This window comes from Limulus polyphemus, unplaced genomic scaffold, assembly GCF_000517525.1.
Source record: "Limulus polyphemus unplaced genomic scaffold, Limulus_polyphemus-2.1.2 Scaffold1389, whole genome shotgun sequence".
Classification (NCBI taxonomy): domain Eukaryota; kingdom Metazoa; phylum Arthropoda; class Merostomata; order Xiphosura; family Limulidae; genus Limulus; species Limulus polyphemus.
The window spans coordinates 43,597-56,283 of NW_013666999.1; the positions used below are offsets into that span (position 1 = coordinate 43,597).

A 12,687-nucleotide genomic window follows, 5' to 3' on the forward strand; every position below is an offset into this window, starting at 1 on the left:
GACGAGAAATTAGGTATCTATTTACTTGTGACCACTCAGCGTATATAAAGAAATGAAATAAAATATTTATGTTTCAGATATTTGTTTTTCTCTCAATTTATCTATATCAATTCAGTTTTATCAAATGTTATGTGCTTCTTCTTTTGCAAGTAATTTAACACTGAACTAATTATTACGCTGTACATAAATAAATAAAGTATCCGGGTACACTGGTAAATAAATATGATATCCGGCTTCACTGGATTAGCTTTATATTCGGATGATGCGAAAATCTTCGAACATTAACAAAGCAAAATGGAATTAGCCAAACTGCCAAGATCGTATTCTATAAAAGTAACAACACGAAGTTATTTCTCCCAGTGAAATAAGCCCAAAATGAAAATATTTTAACTATATTCGTTGGAAGTTTGCCTATATTGCCTTCTTCCTCTCATATCATACTTACTACATATAACTAGGCAAATTTATATAGCTAAGAATAGTACGTATTCATTTGTTTAAGTTTGTAACCGTGTGAAGAAGATTGAATATCGACTGACTTATGATTTATAAGACTACATTTGGTCCCTGACGGATTAACACCCAATAACTGAAAAAAAAATCGCCATTGCAGGTAACTTTTGTGTGGAACCCCTGATGACCCTGAGGTTCCACGGATCACAATTTGAAAACTACCATTTTAGATATTTGAAAACTAAATTTATTTCACCCTTGAGAATTTGAATCACATATACACTTCTATTTCCCATTAACAGTTTTTTCTTTCAATACACGTATACAACATTATTACACAGTGAAGCAAAAGTCATTGAGGGACTAGAAATAAGAGAATGGAGAATAAACATAGAATGGAGAACCAAAACCCAATTAGAAGTACAATTTGGAATTACTATTATTATTCCACAAAAACCCAACCTACAGTTGTATCACGTGGAATTTATTAAATCAAACAGTAACTGCATGAAAGTTGTAACGGTTGTAACCACATGAAAGTAAAAGCACTGCTGGTTGTGTCATTATGTACATTGGTTTTAAACAGTAGCTGAGCAACCGTTAGAATTCACTCATGTCAAACAGTAACTAGCTGCTGATACACATTAGTTTCAACTGGTAGCTGAGCAACTGTCAGAATGCACTCATGTCAAACAGTAACTAGCTGCTGATACACATGAGTTTCAACTGGTAGCTGAGCAACTGTCAGAATGCACTATTTTGAATAGCAGTTAACATAATTTCAAATAATAGCTAAACAGCTTTTTAAAAAAACTGAAAGTAACCAGTAATAATACATTTAGTCTGCAGTGATGTATTCTATATAACTTAACATGGGTCAGCTACAAGGTTGCTTGACTGTATGGCCAATTTTGAATGTTTTAAATTTAACAAATTGTAATAACTTATAGTACAGTGATTGTTGCTTCAACGTTTCGATAAAAGATGTATGAATCATTTTAACAGGATTTTTTGTTGCTTCCTCTTGTTACGTAATACAAATATATTGCTTATATGGATTTAAGAAATAAGAAAGCACTGTAATGCACTCAAATCGTACACTACTCATTTATAGCCCTTGTGCTGCCATCTGTGATTTTTAAAATCTGTGATCTTTCCAAAATAGCGACAGAAAATTAATATAATAGTTTCTCAAGGGCAAAGTAATTTAATTTAAAACTCAAATAAAATACATTGGTCATTTAATTAAAAAGGAATTAGAGATGATTTTCATAGATAAACAGTATTAAACTAAACATATCTCTGTGAAAACTTATTTAATGCATATTTGTTATTTTTCACTTGTTGACATTTTAAGTGTTGATTTTTCTTAAAGACGCAGTTCTCGCTTATTCTCTTCGTTTATTATTTTATTTTTAGACAGGCAGCATCATGTAATTGTTTTAAAGGAAAATAATTTTCATTTTTTTTTCATAAAACCATTTTCTGAGCTTATGTGGAATTAAAACAGGGCATTTTTTTAAACAGAAATCTTTTCACCCTAAGTAGAAACGTTAGAGCACTTAAATTACTAATAACAGAATTACAATCTAAATCCTAATATTCGAAACAGAAATAAGAAAGGCGCCCCAGTAGCACAGCGGTATGTCTGCGGACTTACAACGCTAGAGACCGGGTTTCAATACCCGTGGTGGGCAGAGTACAGATAGCCCATTGTGTAGCTTTGTACTTAACTTCAAACAAACAAAGAAAGGCACGCTCCCCAGTAGCACAGCGGTATGTCTGCGGACTTATAACGCTAGAGACCGGGTTTCAATACCCGTGGTGAGCTAAGCACAAATAGCCCATTGTGTAGCTTTGTGCTTAACTTCAAACAAACAAAGAAAGGTACGCTCCCCAGTAGCACAGCGATATGTCTGCGGACTTACAACTCTAGAGACCGGGTTTCAATACCCGTGGTGGGCAGAGTACAGATAGCCCATTGTGTAGCTTTGTGCTTAACTTCAAACAAACAAACAAGAAAGGCGCCTGAGGAAGAAGAAGAGTCATGGCCATATAATAATACACGAAGCTTAAAAATATCTATAACTTATTGAAATCCAATAATGACAACCTGGACATCGTAATTTTGACTAATAGCAGGCTATTTTCCAAAAGCTAAAACAGATTACTGGTTGAAAAATAATTATGGACTTCAAACGTTCTATCAATATATATTTTAACCTTTTTAAAGGGGAGTTTTAATGTTTTTATTCTTTATTCAAACTGCAGTATTCTTGTATTAATAAGAGTATGTAGAAAAGCAAATATATCTATTGCGACTTGTCTTCCGGTTTTTAAAAGTTGAATAAATTTATACTAAAAATTTAAATCTTATGTTTTCTTAAAACAATTATCTAACTACTTTTCTCTAATAGGAGGAGTATGAATAATTTGCAAGTGCTGAAGCAAACCGGAAGAAACAAAATGATCATTGAGCAACATAATACAAACCATTGACTTAATACGTGTGAGTTGGTTGCCATGTGAAATATTCACGTAATGAGCTTAGTTGTTCTTTTAATAATTTCATTTCTACATAGAACTTTAGTAGCTAAATAACACTGTTTCAAATTCGATGAACAGGTTTACATTCAGTGCTAACGTAACATAAGGCGCACTAAGTATTATACAAGAAAAGAAAATGTACAGATCAATTATTTTATTATTTTCCAAATCAAAACTATCCATCCAAACACTATTTCTTGAATTTGACAGATAATTTATTTCAGCCTAGTAATTAGTTGGTTATAGCAATGCCATTTTTGGGGGTCACATATGAGCATATTAAGGTATATATAAGTACAGTATATACTTCAAACGTTCTGGTTCTTATTCAAGGGTTTTGAATTTGACAGATAATTCATTTCAGCCTAGTAATTAGTTGGTTATAGCAATGCCATTTTTGGGGGTCACATATGAGCATATTAAGGTATATTAATCCATCCAAACACTATTTTTTGAATTTGACAGATAATTCATTTCAGCCTAGTAATTAGTTGGTTATAGCAATGCCAAGCCTAGTAATTAGTTGGTTATAGCAATGCCATTTTTGGGGGTCACATATGAGCATATTAAGGTATATTAATCCACCCAAACACTATTTTTTGAATTTGACAGATAATTCATTTCAGCCTAGTAATTAGTTGGTTATAGCAATGCCAAGCCTAGCAATTAGTTGGTTATAGCAATGCCATTTTTGGGGGTCACATATGAGCATATTAAGTTATATTAATTTCAAAATCTAGTATGATTAATGAAGTTTATTATTATCAAGCAGAGCAGGAGTTACTAAGCCTAACAGAGTAATTTATAGTTTCCCTATGGTTCTCAGGAGATCCCGAACTAGAGGGAACACAAAAGAATAGAGTAAAGACTCAATTGTTTTCAAGATTATTTGTGTAACTACTTGGAAGGTGGCGAGAAAAAATGCTTTCATAACGCTACCTTCTATTTACTTTCTTATAGCACAATTTGAAGGAACCTACAAGAAAGACTACGTCAAGAACTAGTATACTGAATTAAAAATAGCTGTAAGCTAGAACGTTCTGAAGTTATGAATATAAAAAGAAAAGAAAACTATGTATATGAAAATTAGAATATTATGTCTTCGGGCAGCTTAATGAACACTCGCTTTAAATAACAAACCTAAATAATCTTAATTTGTGTGTGTGACTAGTTGATGTTATATTTTTAATCAAAGGAACTCACTGAAATTAGCAACATTTGAGTGGATGGCCTTTGTGCTAATTAAGTGTTATAAACTATGTGTAATGTTTTCTCTTGATGGTCTTATATCTTCTGAAAGGATCGGCTATAAAAAAATATCAAAATGTATGTAGTAGCAAACTAACATATCATTAAAAGCCTCGATAAACTTGGTGTCAGTCTTTTAAAATGAAATTGCAATGTATTCTGGGGGTCGTCAATAAAATAAACGACAGCCACTGAGGCAATACTAACAATATTGGCTTAAACTTGTTTCAGACAAAATATTGAGATGATTTATTAAAACTTAAATTAGTTTACATTAATTCACAGCCTTAAAACGTATTTATAATGAGTTTTTTCCGAATTCACTGCCAATGTTCTAGCTCAGTTTTATAAAATGTTTTGTTTGATGTAAAACAAAAATGTCTGTTTGTTTCTTGTTAAGCACAAAGCTACACAATGGGATATCTGTGGTATCGAACTTCTAAGTTAAAATACAAAAATATTCGCAATACAGCTTACTTTTTTGTGTTAGTTTTATTTTTCAGTTATTATTTGTTTTTATTTCGCGCAAAGCTACACGAGGGCTATCTGCGCTAGCCGTCCCTAATTTAGCAGTGTAAGACTAGAGGGAAGGCAGCTAGTCATCACCACCCACCGCCAACTCTTGAGCTACTCTTTTACCAACGAATAGTGGGATTGACCGACACATTATAACGCCCCCACGGCTGAAAGGGCGAGCATGTTTGGTGGGATGCGGATTCGAACCCGCGACCCTCAGATTGTGAGTCGAGCGCCTTATCCACCTGGCCATGCCGGGCATATACCGGGACGAAAAGTCTAGCTTCAAGTAGTTAGGTTTGTCTTGACTTTCCCGTGTTATACTTTTAAAAAATTTCAAGAGAAAGAGCGGAGCTGGGAGTTTCATACAGTAAAAATTTTAGGGTGGTTTCATTTCTACTTTAGGAAATATAAGAACTTTTAAGGGTAACTGCCTTCCTGGCTGCACATAGTGAAGGGCAGTAGGAGTTGAGACGTTGTGAGTGGAAGCACTCAAATCCATACCCTTAATTGATTCTCCACGTTTGTTGGCTGGTTTAACATCAGCGTTTGGACTTTTTCTAGTAGCTGGAATATCCCCAACGCATTTGTGAGCTATTACCACAGGCATTATCCGTTATGACTTTATGGTGACAACTAGAACTAACAAAGGAACCTTTACTAAAATATTTTTAATGCTTATTTTATATTAAATGATTTTTGTTTTATAGTGCTGATTTTAATTGCCTATTAACAATTAATGTAATTAATAGTATTATACAGAAATAAACATTCCAAAATTTAAATTTACTAAAATTCAGTGTCAAAATATGATTCATTTCTGTGTTTATAATAGTTATGTTACTTTCAACGAACAACTATATAAACAAACAGTGGGGATCCAATGGGGGCGAATTTTTCTACAACTTGTATTTGTTCTTTTATGAAAATTCACTTCTGAAACAGGTTTAAATCTTAACTTATACATGTATACTTTCCGTTACACAGATGACTTAATCTCCATAAATAACTTGAATTTTACACCAAATTTAATATATCCGAAACAACTTGTAACAGAAAAAAACAACAGTAATGATGTTCAAGCTAACTATTTAGACTTGGACATTAACTTAGTAGAAGACAAAGCAAAGTTGACTATTTTTCATAAAAGAAGGGAATTTAATCAAATCATATCTTCGGTCTATCCAACTCTGATAGTGTTGTTCTGTGTATGATGTAAAAGGCATCATTATATCTCAGCTGGAAAGAATTTTAATAGTTTGTAATTATGTTGTATTATTCATAAATAAACTAAAAAATAATGGTTACAAATACTGGCAATCAAAAATTTTTTCATTGTTTTATAATAAATATGAAAATATCTTAAAAAATAAACTTTCGACACGGAAAATGCCTTTTGTGTCATTAGAGGCCGTTAGCTGCTTTTAAGTAGTTAAATTTAAAATTATAATTTTATTCAGTATACCGGGACGGAAAGATTAACTTAAAAGAGCTGGGCTTGTCTCGGCTTTCCCATGTTATACTTGAAGACATTTTTAAGAGAAAGGGAGGTTTTATTTCAACTTTACGAACTATAAGAATTTTTAATGGTAACTGCCTTCCCACAACTGGCTGCAGACAGTGAAAGGCAGAAAGAGTTGAGATATTGTGCGTGTAACCCCTCAACTCCATACCCTTAACTCATTTCCATCTTTGCTGGTTAGTATAACATCAGCGTTTGGATTTTGTCTGATAGATGGGATATCTTCAACGCATTTCGGAGCTATTACCGCAGGCATTATCCTCAATAACTTTATGGTGAAAACTAGGACTGACAAAGGACTCTTTGCCAAAATATTTTCAATGCTTATTATTTATACATATATATATATATAATACGTGTATATTTACATAATAGGTTGCCTGGAGGAGTCACCTGTTTTAACCACTCGTACCCTTATACAGTAGTGTGTTATCTATCAGCCAGACAGTCAGTCAGTCAGTAGCCACTAAAATGACGTCACTTAAGGGACGCTTGACATTGCAATTTGTACTGTCGTGACGTCAGTACAACGTGCGCATGCCATGAATCACGAGAAAAATAACACACTCTGTAGGCTACAACACAGCATGACATATGAACTTCAAAAGCAAGAAATAAAAATATTTGTTAATGTTAAATTTCGTTTTATTTACTCTTGAAACAGAACACTATCAAGGAATCTGCGGTAGTACATCTAGTTTTAACTTCCTTTATATTTTATGGGTTTTTAAATCAGTTTTACCTTATCAATCAATCCTGTTAGTGTTTTCCTTTCCTCTATATGTGGTGTCCGTGTACAGTTATTTTAAATTATGGCCAGAATTCAGTATAACTCCCTTATTAGCGACTTGTAATTTGTAACGGGTTTCGATCCAGCGACACGCGGATAGCTCTAACCACCTGACCATGCCAGATCATTTTAATTTGAGCCTTTCCATTTGTTTATTCCGTACCATTGTAACTATACTAAGTTTTGTTTTTGTTGTTATGGTTACCACTATTTGTTTGAGATCTAATAATTTTGAATTTAGCACTTGCGAGTTAGCCGCACTATAATATGTTTCATATACTCCAAGTTTCTTGTTGTTGTTGTTGTTTGTAGAATACACGTGTGCGTTAACTGACCAGTTTTCTCAATTTTAGATGTAGATGTCATTTTGCTAGAATGTCCCTTATTTAATGTCGCTATTTTGAGTTGGATCAGTGGTAAGTTTACCGACATACAACACTAAAATTCAGGGTTCTATTCCCCACGGAAGACGGGTTTTACGTTAGAATAACAACTACATTATATTAGGTTATTGATAATTCCAAATTTTTATTCAGTTTTAGAATTTGTAAAATCGTATTCTGTAATGTTTTTCACTCTGTATCTTGACTGATGTTGTTTAATTCTGTGTACTTAGTAGTACCTGGTAGCTTGCTTAATCTAGTGCCTTATTCTGTATAATATTAGTCCTTATTCTATCTGAACTCAGATGTTGAGTTTTATTTTATTTTATGGTAATTATACTGAGTTCATTCTGTGTTAACCTCCCATGCAATGCTTTCCAGGCCCATAAATCCACTTATGTTGTTATTTCCCGTAACTTCAGTTTGCCTTTCGATTATGCACAGTTTAGGACCACTTTACCCAAAATTCAATTTCATTTTATTTATCTCTGTGTATTTTCTTCCCTTCATGATCAGTTCAGTTATTTTCTGCCCTTTTTGTCATTTTAGTTTTGCATTAACTTAAAGTTTTAATTTATTTTTGTTAATTTTTACTAACTGTTGGGCCAATTTTCATATAAGTATCATATAATTTTTGTATAAGTGTCATCTAATCTGAGGAAGTTATTACTGGAAACCATGATTATATTGGTAAAGATTTAATTTCAAACATTTAATTTTAGTTTTAAAGATCCTGACTTAGGAAGGCTTTGAGATAATAAAGGCCAAAGTAACAGATGAAAATCGCCATATTTTTACTATTTTATAACTAGAAAACATAATATATTTATTCAAGCATTTTTATGTAAGTATTCTGCACTTAGTTCATATCTTTAAGAACAGGATGTGAGAGGTCGTTATCTTGTATTAATATTTTCTTTTGGCCTAAGATTATAGTACATGTCACAGTGGTCATTCCATAGAGTTTGTACTAGCTTGTTCATGTTGTATTTGTTTGTTTTCTTTGAAATTGAGCACAAAGCTACACAATGAGCTATCTGTGCTCTGCCCAACACGGTATCGAAACCCGATTTCTAGCGTTATAAGTCCACAGACGTACCGCTGTGCCACTGGGGGGCTTCATGTTGTAAGGTTATACTTATGGTTTTATTTATCGTTTATTTATTTTTCCATCTGTCCTTTGGCTCAGCTATAATACTTTAAAAACGCTAGCTCACATTAAAACGTCTATGTACATTAAGGGAGCCATTTTATATTAAGAAACAAACATGTTAAGTTGTTAGACATGTGATATGTGATTATTGTTGTTTTGTCTGTGTTTTTTATTAGTATTTTGTGTGATTTGATATTAACAATGTTTATTGTATGTATGTTTGTATTTGAATTTGAGATTGAGATATTTAGTACAAAATCCTAGTCAGGTGCTTCTTATTAATTATTGATAGGTAATAGTTGATAAAACTTGTGTTCAATAAATTTGTAATTTATCTTGCCGTGATAGTACCGTACTTGTCCGATATTTTATATTAATAATGTGGATGTTTGCTCGTTACAATATTTCTCCTTCAGCTCGACCCTGAAGTGATAGTCTCAACAAAGTGGAGGGATGATACAGAGTTTTGTACAATTTAGTATAAGCTAGAAATTAATTTGCTTTTTTTGTAAAGTGGAAATTATCATTGATGTAAGACTATTAGATATTAGCAGCCAGAAAGGTTGCTCGAAAGTTGCCATTGTTGTAGTAAAGTCATGTTATCTCCTATTTATGTAACAAATAGATACTACTTTGTTTATTTTTTGTTTTAAACAGAGGAGAGCGATAACTGGCATGTTTTACAAAGGGCAGAGCAAGGACTGGAACGTCACACTTCCTAGCTCCAATCTATCAGTTTTATTAATTAACATCAATTAAAACTCACAAAGTTTCTTGAGCCACGGATATCTGTAAAAAAAAAAAAAAAAAAAAAAATTTCAAAGAAACTCAGCAATCTAAAATAATATGAAAATGACCCAAAATTCGTAACCAGTACATCTAGGAAATTTATTTAAATAATTCATATATGTGTCAGAAATGAAGAGATTAAAAGAGATTTTCCAACTATACTTCAAATTTTTAGTTTTATGATCTGTAATAAATATTATAATCCGGAGAAGTTATTAATATTGTATCTGTGTTTGTTGGTTGCCTAGTGAGTGTATTAAATATTTAAGCGCGTGAATATAGGTTACAACTAATTTCTATAAACTTTCACGAAACACTTTAGCTTACTAAAGAAGTCATTATTTAGAGATTACACTTTTTAAACGAGAGATGTAATCGGAACTAACGATGGTAAATATTAAATCATTTATATACATTTCTATTCTTAACAACAAAATAACAATAACGCCGCATCCAGGTGGCTAAGTTGTAAGCTTGGGGTCTAATAATGCTAAAATTCGATCTCTGCAGTGGGCACATCCCACATAGCTCATTATGAAGCTTTGTGCTTAACAACAAACAAACAATAACGCCATATATTTTGTTCAACAAATACTATATATTTTGTAAGTACTCTGATCGTTCTAGGTGAGCGTTATTTGATAATATGTTTGAACAACATTGAAACGTTTATTTACTAACATAAAAATAAAACAAAACTTTTGTACCAATTGCAATTGATTAATATAATTTTTGATCTTAGAGATAATAGTTTGATTAAATTTCTAAGCTCATCTAACAATGCTGGAATCGGCTTTGAATGGTTTATCTACATAAATATAATAGTACTGTCTGTTGTATGTTATACGTCCATGTAACTACTTTGCGGGGTGTGGATGGATCTTCCCCAAAATTGGTACATACAAATTTTAAGTTTTTCGTTTTGCGGTTTTTATGGGCATTTTTGCGTTTTTACCACTATTACGTCCTCTGATGATGAATCTTCACCAAATTTTGCATGAAGGTTTGTTTTTTCTATGCGGAGATACATGCAAATTTGTAGTTTGTGTTTTGCAGTTCTGCCTTTTCTGTGTTTTTTACAATTACATATAAGAGAAGCAACTTTTCATGTCCCAAGATAACCTTTCACTAATCATGAATTTACATAACTTACGTCCAGGGGACGGGTACTCCAGCTAGTAGTCCAATAATATACAGTCCCAGTACCAACTAATTAGAGTATTGGATGGTATTTGCGTAGGAAGGAGGGAGTAACGACATTTTAGGCCCCCTCCTGACCAGCACCGGCTCTGATTATATGCCAAAATTGTATATATTACACACTAAAATTCACAAAAAGGTGTCTTTTGTTCTACCTTATGAAACGTTAGAAGCGGCAGTTTTGATAACAACGTACAACTGAACTTTGTAACAGGACTTTTTAAATTTCAAACCATATTCATTATAATCAGCTTTTAAATCGTTTGAGAAAAAAGCTTGCACGAATTACACGTATTTTTTATTATTCGTTTAGAAAACTTTTTTTGTTTTTTACTTGCTTGCTTGCTTGTTTTGAATTTCGCGCAAAGCTTCACGAGGGCTATCTGCGCTAGCCGTCCGTAATTTAGCAGTGTAAAACTAGATGGAAAGCAGCAAGTAATCACCACCCAAAGCTAACTCTTAAGCTACTCTTTTACCAACGAATAGTGGGATTGACCGTCGCATTATAACTCCCCCACAGCTGAAAGGGTGAACATGTTTGGTGTGACGGGGATTCGCACTACCCGCAGATTGCGAGTCGAGCGCCCTAACCACCTGGCCATGCCGAGCCGTTCTTTTTTGCAATAAATAGATTTGGAAACAAATATTGGTAGTAAAGCACCAACTCACCAATATGGCACTCTGCAACAAATATAAACGAATCGTGAAATCAACCGTTTCTATTTACTAATGTGTAGCTCTACCTCGAACTGATTGAAGGCACTGTGACATTTACCTGATAACACAGGCCTACGAATTTAAACTTCATAAAAGTTGTTTTGGTTTTAATAACGGATTTTCCATAATTCAGCTACGCAGATTTCGAAAATATTATTCTTTTTTTTTTCTATCACAAAGGTAGAACGATCGATAAGACTCTCACGTCGCGATTGGTCTAGAGATATCTATAGCCAGTGGTTGTCAATATTTTAAGCATAACAAAATGTGCCTCCGATTTCAATTAAAATTATTCGCTTATGTCGAAGTACATATGACGTTTTGTGAAAAATCCGTACGCGATGAAGAAAAATGGATATCATTTTCGGATTCAGCTTACAGGAATTACTGTAGAACATGTAAAAGTTTGAAGACAGTAAAACCATCGCAGGCCTGTGTAATATAAGGACATTTGTTTTATGAAGTTCTCTGTTAAATGCATATTTTTTGCGTGATTTAACTAAATCAAAAGACAGTTTTGTCTATTTAATAATCGAGTCATTGTTAGAGTATTGTGATGCAAGCTGTATTTGAAGTTTGATATGGATTTAAAGTTTCAACAGCAAAAGTAGATATTATAGTATATAACAGCTTAAATATTCCTTTCATCAAATACGTTTGTTTGTTTTTGAATTTCGCGCAAAGCTACACGAGGGCTATCTGCGCTAGCCGTCCCTAATTTAGCAGTGTAAGACTAGAGGGAAGGCAGCTAGTCATCACCACTCACCGCCAACTCTTGGGCTACTCTTTTACCAACGAATAGTGGGATTGACCGTCACATTATAACATCCCCACGGCTGAAAGGGCGAGCATGTTTGGTGGGACGGGGATTAGTGTCCCTGGAAAGAAAGAAAGGAAATGTGATAACTACTAGAGAAATACCTGTACTCTGCTATGGGGTTCAAAAATCCCCAGGCCGAGACCGCCTGCCAAGTTTAGCCCCGAAAGCGTCAAACTGTGGGAGGAGTTTGTGGACAAACAAACACACAGCGTGAATTAATATTGGATACTAGGCCACCGTGACCCGTTGGGTCAACCACTATTCAGAGGTTATGAAGAATTCAAGCTAATTTCAATATTGCACCGAAATGAAGGTTTATTTTGAAATCATTTAAATAAATATTTCAGTTGATTCGTGTTATTCATAATTCAAAAAAAGATATTTGATTATTGATCGGGAGTAAAAGGAAAAACCATTTTTCAAAAAAGTGAAGTAAGAAGTTTCGCAAAGAGTGCGAACGGTAGTGTGAATGATTTTTTGACTGAGAAAATAAGCAAACAAACAATCTCAGAGTTTTAGTAGTATATAGATAGATTCTTCAAGATCTTG

At 33.4% G+C, this 12,687-nt stretch overlaps 1 protein-coding gene across 1 annotated transcript in view; it reads left to right on the forward strand.

The window, feature by feature from the left end:
* Window positions 1-12,687, forward strand: part of LOC106463377 — a 69,978-nt gene that overhangs the window by 16,436 nt on the left and 40,855 nt on the right. The gene's annotated exons all lie outside the window — the stretch shown is intronic.